This window comes from Nannospalax galili, unplaced genomic scaffold, assembly GCF_000622305.1.
Source record: "Nannospalax galili isolate Female #2095 unplaced genomic scaffold, S.galili_v1.0 scaffold29, whole genome shotgun sequence".
Taxonomy (NCBI): Eukaryota; Metazoa; Chordata; class Mammalia; order Rodentia; family Spalacidae; genus Nannospalax; species Nannospalax galili.
Window position 1 is genome coordinate 832,543 of NW_008360305.1, and position 17,655 is coordinate 850,197.

Here is a 17,655-nt window from a genome sequence, read left to right on the forward strand (position 1 = left end):
GGAGTGAACTCATAGGTGACATTGCAAACACAAGCCAAATACACATGGCTGGAAATGTCATAGATCCTAGAAAAAATTCTATCTCTGGCATATCTCTAGACAAATGAAATTTCTTACTGTATACTAAATATGGATTCTTATATTTACAAACAAGTATACTGTATATCACTCATCAAAAAGCTTGTTTTCAACAGATGGAGGCAACTTCAGAATGTCACAACTGGTCAGACAGAGAATATACATCTGAGAGATGTGGTGACATCTCTACACCTAAGACTCATGGAACATAGTGGAATGGGGTAGAGAGTTGCATCCCTCAACTCTCGCCAGTGAAATCACCTTATACCACGGAGTGCGATGCACACAAAAGGCCACCACTGCCAACTTGTAAACAATAAGACTGCAGAGTGTGTGTCCCTGGATAAGACTCCTATATCAAACCTCTCCCACCCATGTTTCAGGGACCATTAATGGAAGAGGGGGTGGAAAGACTTTAAGAGCCAGGGGTGGTCCATGAACATAGGGAAGCAAAGATTTTCAGGCCACTGGAAGCTTGCAAATAATAACTTGTGGCAATGGTGGCATCAAGCACAGGACCCATGCCAACTTAATCAGACAAGAACTCAGAGTGTAGTGAGGGAAATGGGTGGTGGGTCAGTGCTAGTCTGGGAACTATTGGAGACTGATCATTACTGGGTGAGGGAGAGTAGGCTTGCCAATGATCTCTAGATAGGCTGATTAAACTCCAATGGATGAATTTGCACCAAAGGACATTTGGGTACAAATGTTTGACTGGATAGGACTTAACATGTATAGCTGAATACATGAGGTCTGGTGGGGGGTGGAGACATGGATGAGGGAGGGGGTTGTCTAAATTTGATTGAGAACTGTTGTATGAAAGGTACAAAACTCATTTTTTTAGAGCTCTCCTGGCATTGAGCTTTGCATTTGCTAGCTTATGGTGTTTATTAGAGCCTCTGAGCCCCTGTACATTTAAGCTCTTTCTATATTATACATGTATATATTTCCAGAACCTACCATAATAGTGGACTTCCATATGGCTTTTCAATAGTCCTTTAGTGTTAATTATTGTGTATATATGTTCATCAGTGATATTGACCTGTAGTTTCTGTGTGTGTGTGTGTGTGTGTGTGTGTGTATCTGGTTTTGGTATTAGAGTAATATTAAATTCATAGAAGGAGTTTGAAAGTTCTTTTATGTCTTTCTTTCTTCTCTAATAATTTGAGAAGTGTTGCTTGTAGTTCTTTGAAGGTCTGGTAGACGTCTGTTGGGAATCCTTCTGTACCTGGATTTCTTTTACTTGAAAAGATTTTTATTACTGCTTTAATCTCTTTATTTGCTATATGTGTATTTAACTTGTTTATCTCTTCTTGGTTTAACTTTGGTGGTTCAGATGAATCTAGACATATATCTATTTATTTAGGTTTTTTAATGTAAGGGATCTTGTTTTTAAAGGGTTCCCTTGTAATGTTCTGCATTTCTTTGGTGCCTGTTGTGATGTTTCCCTGTTCCTCTCTGATTCTGTTTATTTCAGTCACCTTTGTTTTTGTTTTAGTTAATTGGACTGAAAGTCTGTCCTTCTTGTTTATCTCTTCAAAGGAGGAGCGCTTAGATTTGTTGATTCTTTGTACTGTTTTCTTTGTTTTGATTTCATTCATTTGTGATCTGATTTTCATTACTTTTTCTGTCTACTGGACTTGGGTTTGTTTTCTCTTGTTTTTCCAATTTATCGAGTTGCAACATTAAGTCATTTATTTCCAGTCTTTCTGATTTTTTGGATATAGGTATCTACAGCTACAAATTTCCTTTTTAGAATCTGGAAAGATGTCTCAGCAATTAAGAACAAGTACTGCTCTTCCAGAGGACCCAAGTTCAATTCAGGCAACCATGTTGGGTAGCTTGCAACTGCCTGTAACTCCAGCTCCTGAGGCATCTGATGCTCTGACTTCTATGGGTACCTGCACTGATGTGTACATACCCACCCACAGGCACACGCATACAAACATAATGAAAAGTAAAAATAATTCAAAAGCAATTAAATTCCCCTCTAAGATAGCATTTAATGTTTTCCTAGAGGCTTTGAGGTACACTGGTTTCATCTCATTTGTTCCACGAATTTTTAATTTTTTTTTATTTCCTCTTCGACTCATTCATCATTCAGTAGTGTATTTTTTTATGTCCATGAGTTCCTGTAATTACTAGAGGTTCTTTTGTTGTTGATTTCAAGCTTTATTGCATATGATTGGCTGAGACACATGGAGTTTTATCATTTTTTCTGTATTTGTTGAGATTTGCTTTGTGTCCTGGAATGTGGTTTCTTTTAGAGAAAGTTCCATGGGCTTCTGAGAAGAAAATGTATTATTTGTTGTTTTGGTGGCATATTCTACAGATGTCTATTAGGTCAGTTTGATGTATGATGTTGTTTAATTCAGGTATTTCTCTGTTTATTCTTTGTCTAGATGACCTGTCTTTTAGAGAAAGTGGGATACTGTAAGAAAAAATCTACTAAAAAATCTACTAAATTGAGGTTAAGCTGTAGTTTGAAGTCCAGTACTATTTTTAAATTTTATTTATTTATTTGTTTATTTATTTATTTATATTTAATAACCACATAGACAGGATCCCAGCTGGCCTGAATTCGCTAGATACAAAATTGAACTCAGTATAAACCCTGTAAGACATAAAATTGAATGAATTTTTAAACTTTAGATCTTCATTTCATTTTAAAATATGCTATTTCCTACATTTTTAATGCTACTAACATTTAGATGTTTGCACACGAGTCTTTAATCTCTATGTATCCGATTATTACTAGTCACAGTTGGTATTTTTAAAATAAAATTGGGTATAACAGAGTTTGGTGCATATATGTTTAGAATTGTAGTGTCTTCTTGATTCATTGTTCCCTTGATCAGAATGAAGTGTCCTTCTTTATCTCTTCTGAGTAATTTTATTTGGAAGTCTATGTTGTCAGATATTAGGACAGTGGCACCTACTTGTTTCCTGATCCCATTTGTTTGAAACCTGTTTCCATAATTTCATTCTGTAGTAGTGTCTATCCTTGAAGGTAAGATGCACTTCTTTGGCCGATGAAAAGATGAATTTTATTTCTTAATCCATTCAGATAACCAATGTCTTTTGATTTTGGAGTTGATGCCATTCATGTTTAAAGTTATTGTTGAAAGGTGTGTGTTGATTACTGATTTTGTTGTGCTTTTTCCTGTTTGTATTCTTAGTCCTTATTTGTGTTTCAATAATTATGGCTTCATTCTTTTCTTTCTGTAGCCTCTTGACTCTTTTTTCTTCTCCTGAGTTCACGCCACTGCTTCCAGGATTCTGCGTAGGGCTGGTTTGCTGGACCTAAATTCTTTCAGCCTGTTTAAAACATGGAAAGCTTCTCTTTCTCCTTCCACTGTGACAGATGGTTTTTCTGGGTAAATAGCCTTGGTTGGCATCGGTGGTCTTTTTGGCCTTGGAGTACATCATTCCAGGCTCTTCTGGCTTTTAAAGTTTCCATTGAAAAGTCAGCTGTTATTCTAATGGATTTTCCTTTGTGTGTACTTTGTTGTTTGTTGCTTGGAGACTTTAATATTAAGTCTTTGTTCCATAAATTTAGTGTTTTAACTCTAATATGCCATGGGAAGTTTCTCTGTATGTGTCTTATAACTGTGTAGGTTATATCTTTCCTTAGTTTGGGGACATTTTCTTCTATGAGCCTATTGATGATCCAGTTCGTGCCACTGGCCTGAGATTCTTCTCTTTTTTTATTCATTTATTTGGTTTTTTCACAGGATCCCAAAGTCCCTGCATATTTTTCTGTTTTTTTTTAAATTATTTATTATCTTTATTTTATGTGTATGAGTGTATTGCCTGCATGTATGTGAGTGCACCCATGTCGTGCAATGCTGCAGAGGTCAGAAGAGGGCTTTGGATTCCCCTGAACTGGAGTTAAGGATGGTTTGTAGCCACCATGTGGGTGCTGGGAATCGAACCTGGGTCCTCTTCAAAAGCAGTCAGTGCTCTTAACTGCTGAGCCATCTTTCCCAGCCCCTTCTTTTCTGTTTTTTAAGTTTTCATATTCTTTAAGTGAATGGTTAAATTATTATACTTTTCTGTCTTCTACTTGGCTCATTCTACTTAACAGGATTTTCTCTGAGTTTTCTAACTGGGTTATTGAGTTTTTCAATTCCAACTTTATTTCAACTTGGGTTTTCTTCAGCATTTCTATCTCTTTACCGAATTAAGTTTTTCAAATCCTGGGTTGTCTTTGTTATTTCACTTAGTTATATCTTTCTGTTTGTCTTTTCATCATTATTATTTTTTATGTGTATGCGTGTATTGCCTGTTTTAAACTTATCATGAGAAGTTATTCCTATTCTCTCTAAATTCATTGAGGTACTTGTTTGTGTCTTCTTTAACATCATTGAATTATTTGATCTTATTTATGATTGTTATTCTAAATTTGATGTCCTGGAGTTTATGGAGGTGATTCTCATCATACAATATATCTACAGTACTGGAGGAGTTGGGGGAGGGCGTTGACTTGGCCTTTCAAGTTGTTTATGTTTTTGCAATGTGACCTAGGAATATGGCCTTCTTTGATTAGTTGTGTGTTTGCTATGAAGTTCTAGCCTGCCTCTGTTGAGTGGAAGTTTGGCTCTGTTTTTGTTGTTTCCCAAGCTTGGTTGATTTCAGGTCAGATATGAAGAGTTAGAGTTATATATGAGTCATTCAGATATTCAGTGTTGATTTTAAATTTTCAAAGACTTGTTTATTGTATGTATATGAGTATGTGCCTGAGTATGTGTATGTGTACTACATATGTGCAGGAACCCTCAAAGATCAAAAGGCAGTTTTCGATCCCTGGAACTAGAGTTAGAGATGGTTTTCAGCCACAATGTGAGTGGTGAGAAATGAAATTCAGTCCTCTGCAAGAGTAGTAAATGCTTGTAACAAATGAGTCCTCTCTCCAGCCCCCAGTGCTGTTTATTATTAGAAAGATGGACTGATTCCAGTTCAATGCTAACCCAGAAAGAGTGAAAATGTGAGTCATGGTTGTTTCTGCCTGGGCTGGTGCACAGACTGTACAACCCCAGCTAGGTCTGGGCACATGGGGACAGTGGTGTGGGGCCTGGAAAAGGTTCTAGGGAACTCACTGGGCTTGGTAGTGTGTGAGCTCCAAGATGCAGGCTAGACCTAGGCCTGACGGTGTCTAGGACCTGGATTTTTAAGTTTATTTCACATTTAAAGGTTATATGATGCCACCTATTATATGCTTTCTGGAAAATTCTCACAAAAGCAGATTGGGAAAAGCAAGACCATCTTGGAATCGTACTGAGAGATTGTTTTTCTTTGCTGTGCTTGTTAGGTTCAGTTGTCATCGTGACACACCTGGGAAGAGGGACCCTCAAATGAGAAATTTCCTCCAGCAGATTGGCCTGTGGCCATGTCTATGGAGTATTTTCTTGATTGCTACTTGATATAAGAGGCCCCAACACACTGTGAGTGGCACTACCCACAGGCAGATGGGTCTAGGTTATATAAAAGAGTAGCTGAGCAAGTCAGGGGAGCAAGCCAGCATGGGGCCTTCCTTGATGGTCTGTGCCGAAGCTCCTGCCTCCAGGTTCCTGCTTTGGTTTCCCTCAAAGATGGACTATGATTGGAAGTCTAAACCAAATAATCCTTTTCCTCCCCGAGTTGCTTTTGGACAAAGTCTTTTATCACAGAAAGCAAGTAACAGACTTTTGACTGTTTGTGCTTGCAGTGCTAACCGGTGTCTTCCTTCCTTCCTTAGGAGTGGCAGGATGTTTCTCCACAGAGCCACTCAGAACTGACAATACCCCTCTTGCCATTTGTTTTCATCTCTCTTCTTAGAACACAGCCCTATCTCACTTTTCCTTGGTCATATCTTTTATAGCTTTCATTTCTTAACTTTAATGTGATTTCCTAAGAAAGACTTCAATGACCCAAGGAGACGAGGGCAGATTCTTTGGGTTGTTTGTTCCAGAACATTCTGCTTTCTTCATCTTGGTAATTATCATAGTTAATGTTGTTGCTGATAATTACCTGTCTTCCTCATTGTCTGCTTGGCTCATGAGGGTGAGGTCTGTCTGCATCTATCCTTCACAATACTGTACTCTTAGAATAGTATGTGACTCAGAATAAATTCTTAAGTTGTACACAAGGGGAAGAAGTATATGATGCTCAGGGTACTTGTTATATAACAACTTGTTGAATATGCCTAATCTTTATATACTTAAAGTCAAAACATCCAACAATGACTGGCTAGAGAAGACACTAGCCTGTGAAAATAAACTAAATGCCTGACCCAAGTATGATAATTTTAGTCTAAGTTGCACTAGACATTAAGAAATGGGTTTAATTATAGTAATCCCAGGTAAAGGCAGACCTAACATCTTGGGATGCAGCAGAGTTTCTTATCAGCACAGTCCAGGCTGATTGTAATAGGAACCCAGGACTTGCCTTTTACTACGAGGTCCTTCTGTTCTCATCCTCAGTGAGTTTTCCTTCTTCTGAGCCTCTGTACTACTGAGTATTTAGAAACCTGGAGTTCTTTCCAACATAGATTCTGTATTATCATTGTGTTTTGTAAGATGCCATATCCTTTACTACTGAATAAATTTCAGAGCTTATACTTTGTGGCTTATAACATTTTCTTTTGCCATAAACTCTGCAAAGGACAGTGTCTTTAACATAGCAGTCACTGAGAAGGAGGTATACAATGCAGAGGTATGCATTGCTAGAATTCTAGATTATATCAAGTTTATTGTTTAAAAAGAAAACAACAACAACTAAAAAGAAGTACACAAACGTTTGAACACACACAGAAAAAAATTATTGCTGGAACATGGCCAGGTGTCCTGGCTGAGACCCTTTGTGATACGTATCTAACCTCCAGCAGTGTGGATACCCAAGGGTATTCATGAGGGAGTAGTGCTCCAGCTCCACAGGACACGCTCAGCCTCAGGGTCTTGCCCATCTCATCCTCTTTGAATTATGGATCTCTATTCTTTCACTCAGATTTATGAATTCAGACAGTGTCATAGAATGCAGGTACAACACATAAATCAAATGGCACGGGCACCTGGGACAAGCTGCAAAATTATCAGTGTCCCTTTTTACACTTAACAATGTCAGAGTGAGGATGTGAGCGGTGGTTTAGAAGTGTGAGACAGGTAGCTAGACCAAGCACCTACCAGATCACAGAGATTTCAATTAGGCACCAAAACAAAAGCCAGATGCATGAAGTTCTGTATTCAATGAAAAATTTATAACATAATTACATCCTATAAAATATGCTAGTTCATTTGTTAGAAAATGATGCTGGAGTAAACATAGTTTGAGGTTTATTCAGTGCTAAAGTTTAAAGAGACAATATCTTAATTTTCATACCGATATAAAAGTATCGACAGATCACACACAACATGCTATTTTGAAGCATATGTTCACTGTAGAATGATTACATTTAGATTATTAATGTTATCATAACTTCATAAAGTTATTCTGTAATGAAAACACTTATTCAACACTTATTCAAGTATTTTTCAAGAAAAGCTATCTTGTTATTAACTATAGTCACCATCTCACATAATAGATCTCTCGAGAGATAATATTTTTAATGTTTTAAAAATAATTGATAAGGACAGTAATGTTTTTTAGTAAGAGCGTTAAAAAATTTCCCCTCAGAAATAGCATTTTGTATTTCTCAGGTGCTCTCCCAAACATCAGCCAATCATCACCATTCAGGGATTAAACAGTGGTAAGTCGGTAAATAAGCCATTACAGTTCTGCTGACATGTTTTCAAAGGGCTATATCAAAATATCTCTGATAAGTGTAGCACAGATAAGTGGGTTTTCACCACAGACCTGGGCTCCTGTCTGTTGCCTTAATGTAGTATTTACCAATCCAAGTCTCTTTCTTGTGGGGTGGATGGAATTTTGGCACAAAAAATAAATATCACTTCCAGAACTAGTCCAAATAAAACTCCCACATATATTATCTTCCTTCCAAATAAAAACTCACATCTTGTTTCAGTGGATGATAAGTGAAAGCTAATACAGGATAATCTTTCAAAATTGGGTAAATCGGTGGATTGGCTTTTCTCAGGGCTCTGTTCCATGAGGACTTACTCTCAATTTTCATGATCAATTTATTAGAGATTAAATGATACATTAGAGACATTATGATAAATATTTTTTAAAACTCCCATATAATCTTTGTGTCCTCTTTCTTGATGCTTATAGCAACTTTTATAACTCTACAATAATGGTAGAATTTCTAACAGCTTGGAACCCTGACCAACGGTATGGAGCTGAACTTCCCTCCTAGTCTGTAAAAACACACCCTAACCCCATCACCAATGATTAGAATTACATGACAAGGAGTAGACTTCTGTTTTATAAGCCATAGATAGTTTTGACTTTATTCAATATATAGAAGACATTGTTAATGTAGCCAGTTCAGTTAAACTTATGCTTTTTACTTTTTTGACGAAGAAGCTGTAAGAAAACTCATTATTATCTTTAAAATTTTAAGGAGTATTTTGTTTTTCTTTCCATGAATCTTGACATGGATGCACACTTGGAAAAATAAAGATTCTGTGTTTGGTTTAGAAAAAGAAAGTTTTCTTTGTTATATGTGTCTAGGCGATATTTTTCACTAAGCTGGAAAAATTAATAATGACAAAGAATAATGCTATGCATAAATAGGTTTTCTGTGTGTCCATGATGAGATTTGAAAAGAGAAGACGAAGAAGGAAGTGATGTAGCAGGTTGAGACGTAGACTAAGTCTCGAGGACTGTGAAGTGTCTCCTTTATCCCCAAGATCTTTCTGTAATTTCAGTTTGAAGCAATTGACTTCTACATGTTGATAAATGTAAAGTAAATCCATTGTCATTTTTTTTGCCTCAGAATGACAAAACATAACATTTTTAATGTTTGATTTTTAACTAAACTAAAATTTCCCACCTATCTAGAGAAGTAAGTTCTGCCCCTAATCCCAGCTCTCTATCTCGCAGTCGCTGCATTAGGATCATCGAGGTTTTCTCCTGTTTCGCTAGGCTGTCTTTAGCACATTTATACAGTCAACCAGTAGTTTGTGGGGGAGACTGTCTGTTTTGTGGCTTTTTCTGGGGAGACATAAGCAAATGTGTATTCACTTTAAAGAGTGAACCAAGGTTAGACAAAGAAATGATTCTACTCAAATGCTTAGTGAAGCAGTGAGTTTATTGGGGTTACTTACAGATCATAGGTGAGGAATTGTAGGAACACGGAAAGTTAGCTACATCACTGGCAAACCCACCCCAGCATGGTGATTTATGAAATGCCCAAGACTACCAAGAAACTTGGCTGACGAGATTCTCCTTTCCTTAGTAGTCACTATGTATTATTATTTTTTAAATATTTTATTTATTTTTATTTTACGTATAGGCGGGTATTGACTGCATGTAGGTAAGTGCACCCATGTCATGCAATGCCTGCGGAGGACAGAAGAGGCTGTCAGATCCCTTGGAACTGGAGTTAGCTGCCATGTGGGTGCTGGGATTTGAACCCAGGTCTTCTGCAAGAACAGCCAGTGTTCTTAACCACTGAGCTGTCTCTCCAGCCCACTATTTATTATTTTTGAGACAGAGGCCCATGCATTCCAGACTAAACTTGAACTTACTCCCCATGAGAAGATGAGTTTGAACTTCTGATCTTGCATCCACCTCCATAATGGTAGGAGTAAAGGCATGTACCACAACTTCCAATTCATGTGGTGCCTGGGATTGAACCCAAGACCTAATGCATGCTCGGTAAGCACTTTATCAACTGAGCTGTGTCTCCAAACTGTTTAGTCCTTTTATAACCCTGTGGAGGAGCCTTGTGACTCTTGCGACTTCCTAGTATTCCAAATTTTCATTACCTTCTGATAAGCCTGTTAAGTTTCATTAGCTGCTTGAGTCTTAAGAAGCTTCTCTTCTCCCCTCAGGACGGAATGTTTCATTTTGGAGGGAATAGTTATATGCCACTGTTTTATCTTCACTCAGAAGTTTCATAGCATTCAGTTTCAGATTTGTAATTCTCTGAGGAAATTTTCTGAACACATAACTGCTTCTCTAACTTCCCATGTCTAAATCGCTAGAATTTATTCTTTGAAATTTTAGTAGCTTTCTTGCTGGAATTATTTGATGCCTGCCCTCCCACGCAATTTCTTGTCCTTTTCTTTTATTATAATTGTTACTTATACATGATACAGTTTAACACACATACATATAAAATGTACTGAGTTCATTTAGTGATGCTTGTGTATACATTTATTTAGGGCTGCCCACTTGGATTTAGATAACCTATCAGGGAGTTAGTCCCTGGAGAACACTAATTCTCGCTCCATCAACATCCATTGTTCACCTATAGCTCTTCATCTTGAGATGGGACCTATGGGATTTTCCCCATCCAAACTGACATGTCAATTTTATCATTATGCAGGTCTCATTAGACCACCATACTGTGGATATTTCATTGGTGCTACTTCCCTGTCATGTCTAGACTGCATTAACTAGCAGCAGGTGTCCTATCCCTCTGGTTTCTGCCCCCTCATCTGTGATGTTCCCTAACTTTGGGTGTGCAGATTGCATTGTAGATGCATCACTTAGGGCTGGGCACTTCAGAGTCACTTATCCTCTGTGTTTAGTCACTTGTGAAACTTTATAATTGTTTCCATCTGTTGCAAGAAGCTTCTTTGATGCGTGGTGAGGTGTATGGTTGATTGTGAATAGAAAGATACACATTTAGAGTATAGTAAAAATTAGGTTGGTCTAGGACACTGGCAGTAGTAAGCTCTTCTCTAGGATCTCTCCAGTGATGGTGGGTACTTGGCCATGTTTACAGTACCATGCATGGTTTCTCTCCTAATGATTGGACTTGAAGTCTAATTAGACTTGATTACCCCCAAGATAAGAGTGCCACTATTGTAGCAATCGAGACAATTTGCTGGGCTGGTCATTGTTGTGGTTTATATGCTTTAGAGCTGGTGGAACTGTTGGTTGGTTTTCTCCCTTGGCAGCTAATCAGCTGTACTTTGTCCTATAATTTGTAGACATTGGAGCCCATACATATTGACCACAATCCTCATTTCAATTACTTTCTCTTGTGAGAACTTCTTGCTACCTTCATACATACCATATGATAGCATTGGGTTAAGCAGTTCTTTTTTGAATTTCATAGATTTTTGTCAATTTTAAAGAAATCGGTTGTTACATAGTATTTTTCTCCAGGCTACCAACATTTACTTATTCCTTGAAGAAAAACTGAAGTTGTTTTAACTCAGATTACCTACTTTGAGATTATTCTAGTATTTGCTGGTATTCTTGGATTTATTACTGGCATTTATCATACAGTTTTTGGAAACTATTTCATATCCCATTGATAGTAAATTTATGTACTTGTTTCTATAACTTTGCTTTTTAGAAAAGTAGAATATATTTTCACTTTCAGTCTTTTGACATGATTTAATCTCTCATTGTGTCCATTCTATTGGTGGTATAACCATCAGCAACTTCCTGCATAAGATGATATGGATTTGGTCTTTCTGTCTGCGTCTTGACCCTAACTGATCAACAATTTGGAAGTGTTTTTCTTTAATGACAATAAAAATTAGTCTGTCAAGTTATATTTCCAGGTCTACTATCTTTTATTGTTTTCTCTAGCAATAAATTCATTATTTGTTTATTAACTTTCATGGTTGAATGATAAATTTAAAATTGTTGCTTTTGCTGATGTTAACATAGATGGGTACTACAAAGAGATCACTTGAGATTTTAGCCAAGTGGACATTACTCTGATGGCTTAGGCTACCTTTGTGTGTGTGTGTGTGCATGTGTGTGTGTGTGTGCATGTGTGCGTGTGTGTGTGTGCATGTGTGTGTGTTTAGCAACATACAGTATTCCTATAGGTTGTTCATAAAATTTGTAAGTTTTAGCACATGTGAAAACTTTTTACAGCTGTTATATTGATCAATTAGGAGTCAAGTGAAAAAAGAATGCAATAATCAGAGGTATGTTTATAATGTGAAAGGGAGAAAAATCTTCCAGACCTACTCTCCTGGCCCTGGCCAGGGTTTTCTTGCATGTTTCTCTATAACAATCTCAGGCCAGGATCTATGTTCACAGTCCAAAAACATTATGGTGCTCATGTCCAAGGCTGTGCACGCTTGCGGGTGTGGCATGTATAGGTGAGATGGCCTCAGAATTAGTGGTATTCAATATCATCACGCATTTCATTTTTATTTTTGTTAGTTTTCAGTGAATTTTCTACTTCATGTAGTTTACCTTATTTCAAATCAAGACTGAGAAAAGTTGATGTTGTGAACTTTAACGATAAAGCTTCTGATAGAGCTTAGAGTCTTTAAACTTAATTCCTCTCAAAGATTTTCCTGGGATCTCAAATTTCTCTTCAACATGAAAGTTATGTCCTAAACAGAGGACTTCTCACTGTATGGCTTTCAGTGCCATTAGAAATATATTATACTATATTATACTCAAACGCACGTTTGGATTTTGACTCTGGTTTTATGCTTCTCTTGGTATCACTGTTCTCTGTTAGGGCATCTACTCTGTGCAAGCTATTTTAAAGTGTCTGTGGAAAGGCCAAAGCCTTTTCATACATTCATAAAAAATTTAGTTTGTAAGGGAAAATGAGCACTAGAATATAGCAGCCATGACTACAAGAGAGGCTTTAGCTGTTGCTCCTGGCCATCATAAATACCTCTAGCCTTCCAGCCTAGCAATCTTGACTTCTGTTGCTTGCTGCTGGTGCTCACACATCTGTATACAGGAGAATTGCCATCCTTCTCAAGATGACAAAAATATACATTGCTTTTCTCATCTTGCCCAATATGTTAAATCAAGGCTCAGTTTCAATAATTCTTATAAAAACAAGAATGATTCTCTGCAGTCCTTCCTGAACAGGGTCTTAAAGAAGCTCTAAGCATGGCAATAATTTACTGAGTAATTATAGATTAACTGTGAAAGCAATATTAAAAATTTCTTTTCATTTCTCAAAAGCAGACTGCTTCTAGGTCAATAATTTATTTTAATTGAATGCTGATGGAATTGATGGCTGTAAAACTGAGAAAAACAGTTCATTTGGGTCTAAAAAATGAGTGCAAACCCAAGCTCTTGCAGGAGTCAGGCAGGAGATATAAATGAGGGAAGTGGATAAGATGGATCAGCAGTCTGCTGGAAAGCTTGTGCCTTGGCTAAGGGACTACTGGGAGTTACATAAATAATGGTCCACATTATGGGACTCTGGTTTCTGTTTCCCGGTCTTTCCATTTTTAAAAAGATACCAGAAATCTGAGTTGTTATAGGAAACATTCCTCTTTGGAATGTTGCCATACAACTCCAAATATTTAAAAACACCCATATCTCAAAAGAATTAAAAAGGAAAGGAAATATACTTCAGGATAGAATCTATCTGGATATAAGCATTTTTCAACCTGTATTGAGAAACGTGGTGTTTCTTTAGGTGGAAATGTTGTTCAGCTTTCTGGTTTTGCTTCTTTTTCTTTGACTGCGTATATGTTCATGATTCCTGGCATACCAATGTTGAAAGCATGGTTTACAAATGAAGTTGGAGCTATATGCATGTAAAGACATGTATGTATGGGTACTCACATGCATTCAAGCATGCTTCAGGGAACAGAGGAGAGGAGAAAACAGCTCAGGTACTTAATTCCTAAAAATTCTGAAGGAAGAAAACTGCTTAAATGTTTAAACAGTAGTGACATTCAGGAGACCCATGAACATGGAGCTCAGTACCCTCCATCATGTTGAAGAAAGGCGCTCGGATCTGAGTGTGTTTGTCTTGTTTATTTATGTATTGTTGTCTTTGTTTACAGAATTGGATATTATCATTAATTTACACTGTACCGTGGCAATTCATTCTATTGTGGGATTCAAGGTAGCTTTCACAGTAACTTTTTCCTCTTCTTTTAAATCTATTAAGAGATTTTCTAAGTTTGATGGTGGCATTAATTTGTGTATATGTGAAAATTTTCATAAAGCCCAAATAGGGTGACTCTAAATATTCACAACTCTAATTGGCTCTTATTTCTTTTCTGGTATCAGAAATCAAATGAGTATTTACTGCATGCCTCTCGTACGCGAGAAAGTTAATTAAATTGAGTCGAAATATCAAATAAACTTGTCATTCCTTTTTCTTTCAAGGCATCAAAGATAGAAATAAGAGCAATAACATTATCTATTAGCTGTCTATATTTCAATCCCATAGTTGTTTTAATTCCATTCTTCAGACCACAAAACAGCTGATCCATTTGGGCAGCTGATCCTGTGAAAGATTCTTCATGCAAAAATAAGTCACTTTCCCAGGAAGTTTTATTTGATACTTCTTTAGCCAATATCTTCTGTTTCCTCTAAATATTTTGGATAGTATAAGCACAACTTTATGTACCAAGTGAAATTAATCAGTTAATGAATGGATTGTTAAATACAGCCTTGATAAATTTCTCTGATTTTAAGTATTTAATTTGACTAAATGTACAAAGATAATTTTCTTCTAATGTATAGTCATATTTATATGTTTTACTTACATATGACATTTTGCTTAATCCTTTCTTTTCTTTTTCTTTCTCTCCTGTGTGCATATGTGTGGTATGGCTATGTGTATGCAAGTTTGTGTATGTGGGGGTACATGTGGGAAGGAGTATACAGGCACATGTGTGTACCAGTCCCAGGCTGATATTGGGAGTCTTCGTCAGCTGCTCTCCAGCCTATTTACCAAGACAAGGTCACTCAACGAGTCTAGGGCAAGCAGGGCTGCCACATCCACCCAGCATTTATGTGAGCTCTAGGGATCCAAACTCTAGTCCTTGGGTTTGCATGGCAAGTGCTTTAACCACAGAGCCATCGTCCCCACATTTATTCCTTTCCTTATTTTTTGGAGACATATTATGGGATGTGTCTTACAACTACTTGCTCCTTTATTGTTGTGAAATACCTTCCACTATATACTGTTACTTGGCTTAACTTGGTATTTGTTCATTTGATCTACCCTCAAAAGAACACACGCATAAATATTCACCGCCCCAGTGCGGATGTTTTCTTGGATATGACAGGAAAATGGTTATACAAAAATTAGAATAATTGGACTTTATGTTGTCTAAGAAACTTTTATGCTGCTTATGCCACCTTTAAAAGAGTAAAAAGAAGCCAGGTGTGATGGTGCAGTACTGTATAAGTCTCCCATTCTAGAAGTAGAGGCAGGAAAATGCTCAGTTTGAGGCCAGCCAGGGCTGCAGAGTGCATACCAACCCGACTCAAGCTATATGGTGAGACTCTGTCTCAAAGCAAACAACAAGTGAAGACAAACATATGGAAAGACAACTCAAAGCTGGAAGAAAATGCATGCAAGTCATACATGTGATAAATTGCCTATATTCAGGATATATGACAATATGTTACACCATGTCAAGAACTCCCCAATTTAGTTATAAACAAATGAATACTGCACTTGAAAAATAGGCAAAGGTTCTTAAAGAGACATTTCTGCAAACAAAATACTCAGAGGGCCAGTAATTGTATGAGCTCAGCGTCATTGGCTGTTAAGGAAACACAAACAAATAGTACAATATGACTTCACTTCTTACCCATAGTGTGGTTGATATTTTGAATGTTGTTAACAGTGTTGGAAAACATGCAGAATAAATGGAAACCTTATATATTATGATGGGGAAGTAAAAAGGTGTAGACAGTTTGGAAAACAATATGCTAGTGTCTCAGAGTTGAAACGAATTTCCTATGTGATCCAACACTAAGTCAACCGCTTGCTAAAACCCATGAAAAGTTAAAGTACAGTTTCACCCAAAGTGTTACCTCCCTTTTAAGAAGTCATAAATACACGTGTGCCTCGTTATGCCCAGCTTTAAATGCACAATCTGAATAGGTATGATAAGAGCAGACATCTTATTTCCTGATCACTGGCTGAAAACATACATTCTTTCATGCTGTTAGGTATTTTGCTAGTTATGAGTTAAGCATGTTATTAGCTACGGGGCTTTCAAATATGCTCTTTATCAAGTTAAAGAAGTTTCTTCTATTCATATTTGTTGGGGATCTTAACATATGAGTATTATGCATTTTCTTTTATTGAAACATATGGTTTTGACCTTTTAAAATTCATCTAGTGAACCACATTGATGAATTTTCAGGCACTAGGCGAACTTTGCCTTCCGGGGCTAAATCCCATCTGGTATGGTGTATTATTCTTCTTATAGTGTTGCTGAATTCATTTTTCTAGTAGTTTTGGTTTTCATCTATAGTCAGAAAACATAATCATCTATAATTTCTGTCACTGAAATACTTGGACTGGGTTAGCATTATGGAAATACCAAATTAATAGGCTGAATTAGAGGATGCTCCTCTTCTTAATTTGTGAAGAGCTTGTTAAAGAATGGTGATAATTATTTTTTGAATGTTTAGTTGGTGTAATTTATTAATAAAGCTCTCTGGGCCTGAAAGTTTCTTCAAAGAAGTTTGAAAATTAGTAAATTAATATCTTAATGCATTGGAGGTCTATGTAGACTTTCTATTCACTTTTGCACCATTTAGTAATTTATGTCCCTTTAGTATTTTTCAATTTCTTCTAAGTTGTTTAATCTTTTGGAATAGAGCTTTTTATAGTTTGCCCTTAAGACCCCTTTTATTTCTAGAAAGTTGGCCATGTTATATCCTAGATTTTAAGAATTTTATTTTCTTTTATTCTTGCCAGTCCTGATAAAAGTTTGTGGATTTCATTGATCTAAAAAAAAAATAAAAAACAACTTTTGATTTAACTGACATTTTATAATTCTATATACACTCTCTCAGAAACCCAGGAAGGAATGTCTGGGTCTTTATTTTCTGAGCCCAGCATTATTCTGATATGGTACAAGCAAAAATATTTCAAACAAGGAAAATTTCCCTCATAAACACAGATGCAAAAATTTTCAACAAACCTTTAGTAAACCACTACAAAATGCGAAAGACATGAAACCATGTCTTAATGTGGCCTATCCAGGAGTGATAGGTGAGCTTTCCTTTAGATAAGCAATCAACAGTATTCACTACAATAATAGAGTAGATGTAAATGTAAAACCCTGTGATTATCTCAATGACGCAAACACGTTTTGAAAATATTTTATAATTGAAACTCTTAACAAACTGTGACTAGAGAAGAGCCTGCTCCAACTGACAGAGAATGCCTATAACAACACAGAGTTATCGCACATCAAGGTAAAGATGAATGCTTGTACCAGAAATGAGCAAGGGAATGATGCCTGCTCCCGTCTGTCCTTCTGGTAATCACACTGGATGTTCTAGACAGTGTAATAAGGGAAGACAAATTAATAGGTCTTGAGTTTGGAAAGAAAGAAGTAACACCTTTTCTCTTGGATAGTTTCACCCCATAGAAATTGGTATTGAATTTCCAAAAAGGAGCTATAGGAAAACCTTAAGATACAAAGATATCAAAATCAATAATAATTTGGAAATTGAAGTTTTAAAATGCCACTTACAATACCTTCAGAATATTAACTCTCCAGGGAGAATTGAATGAAAGATTTATTATTGTGGTGC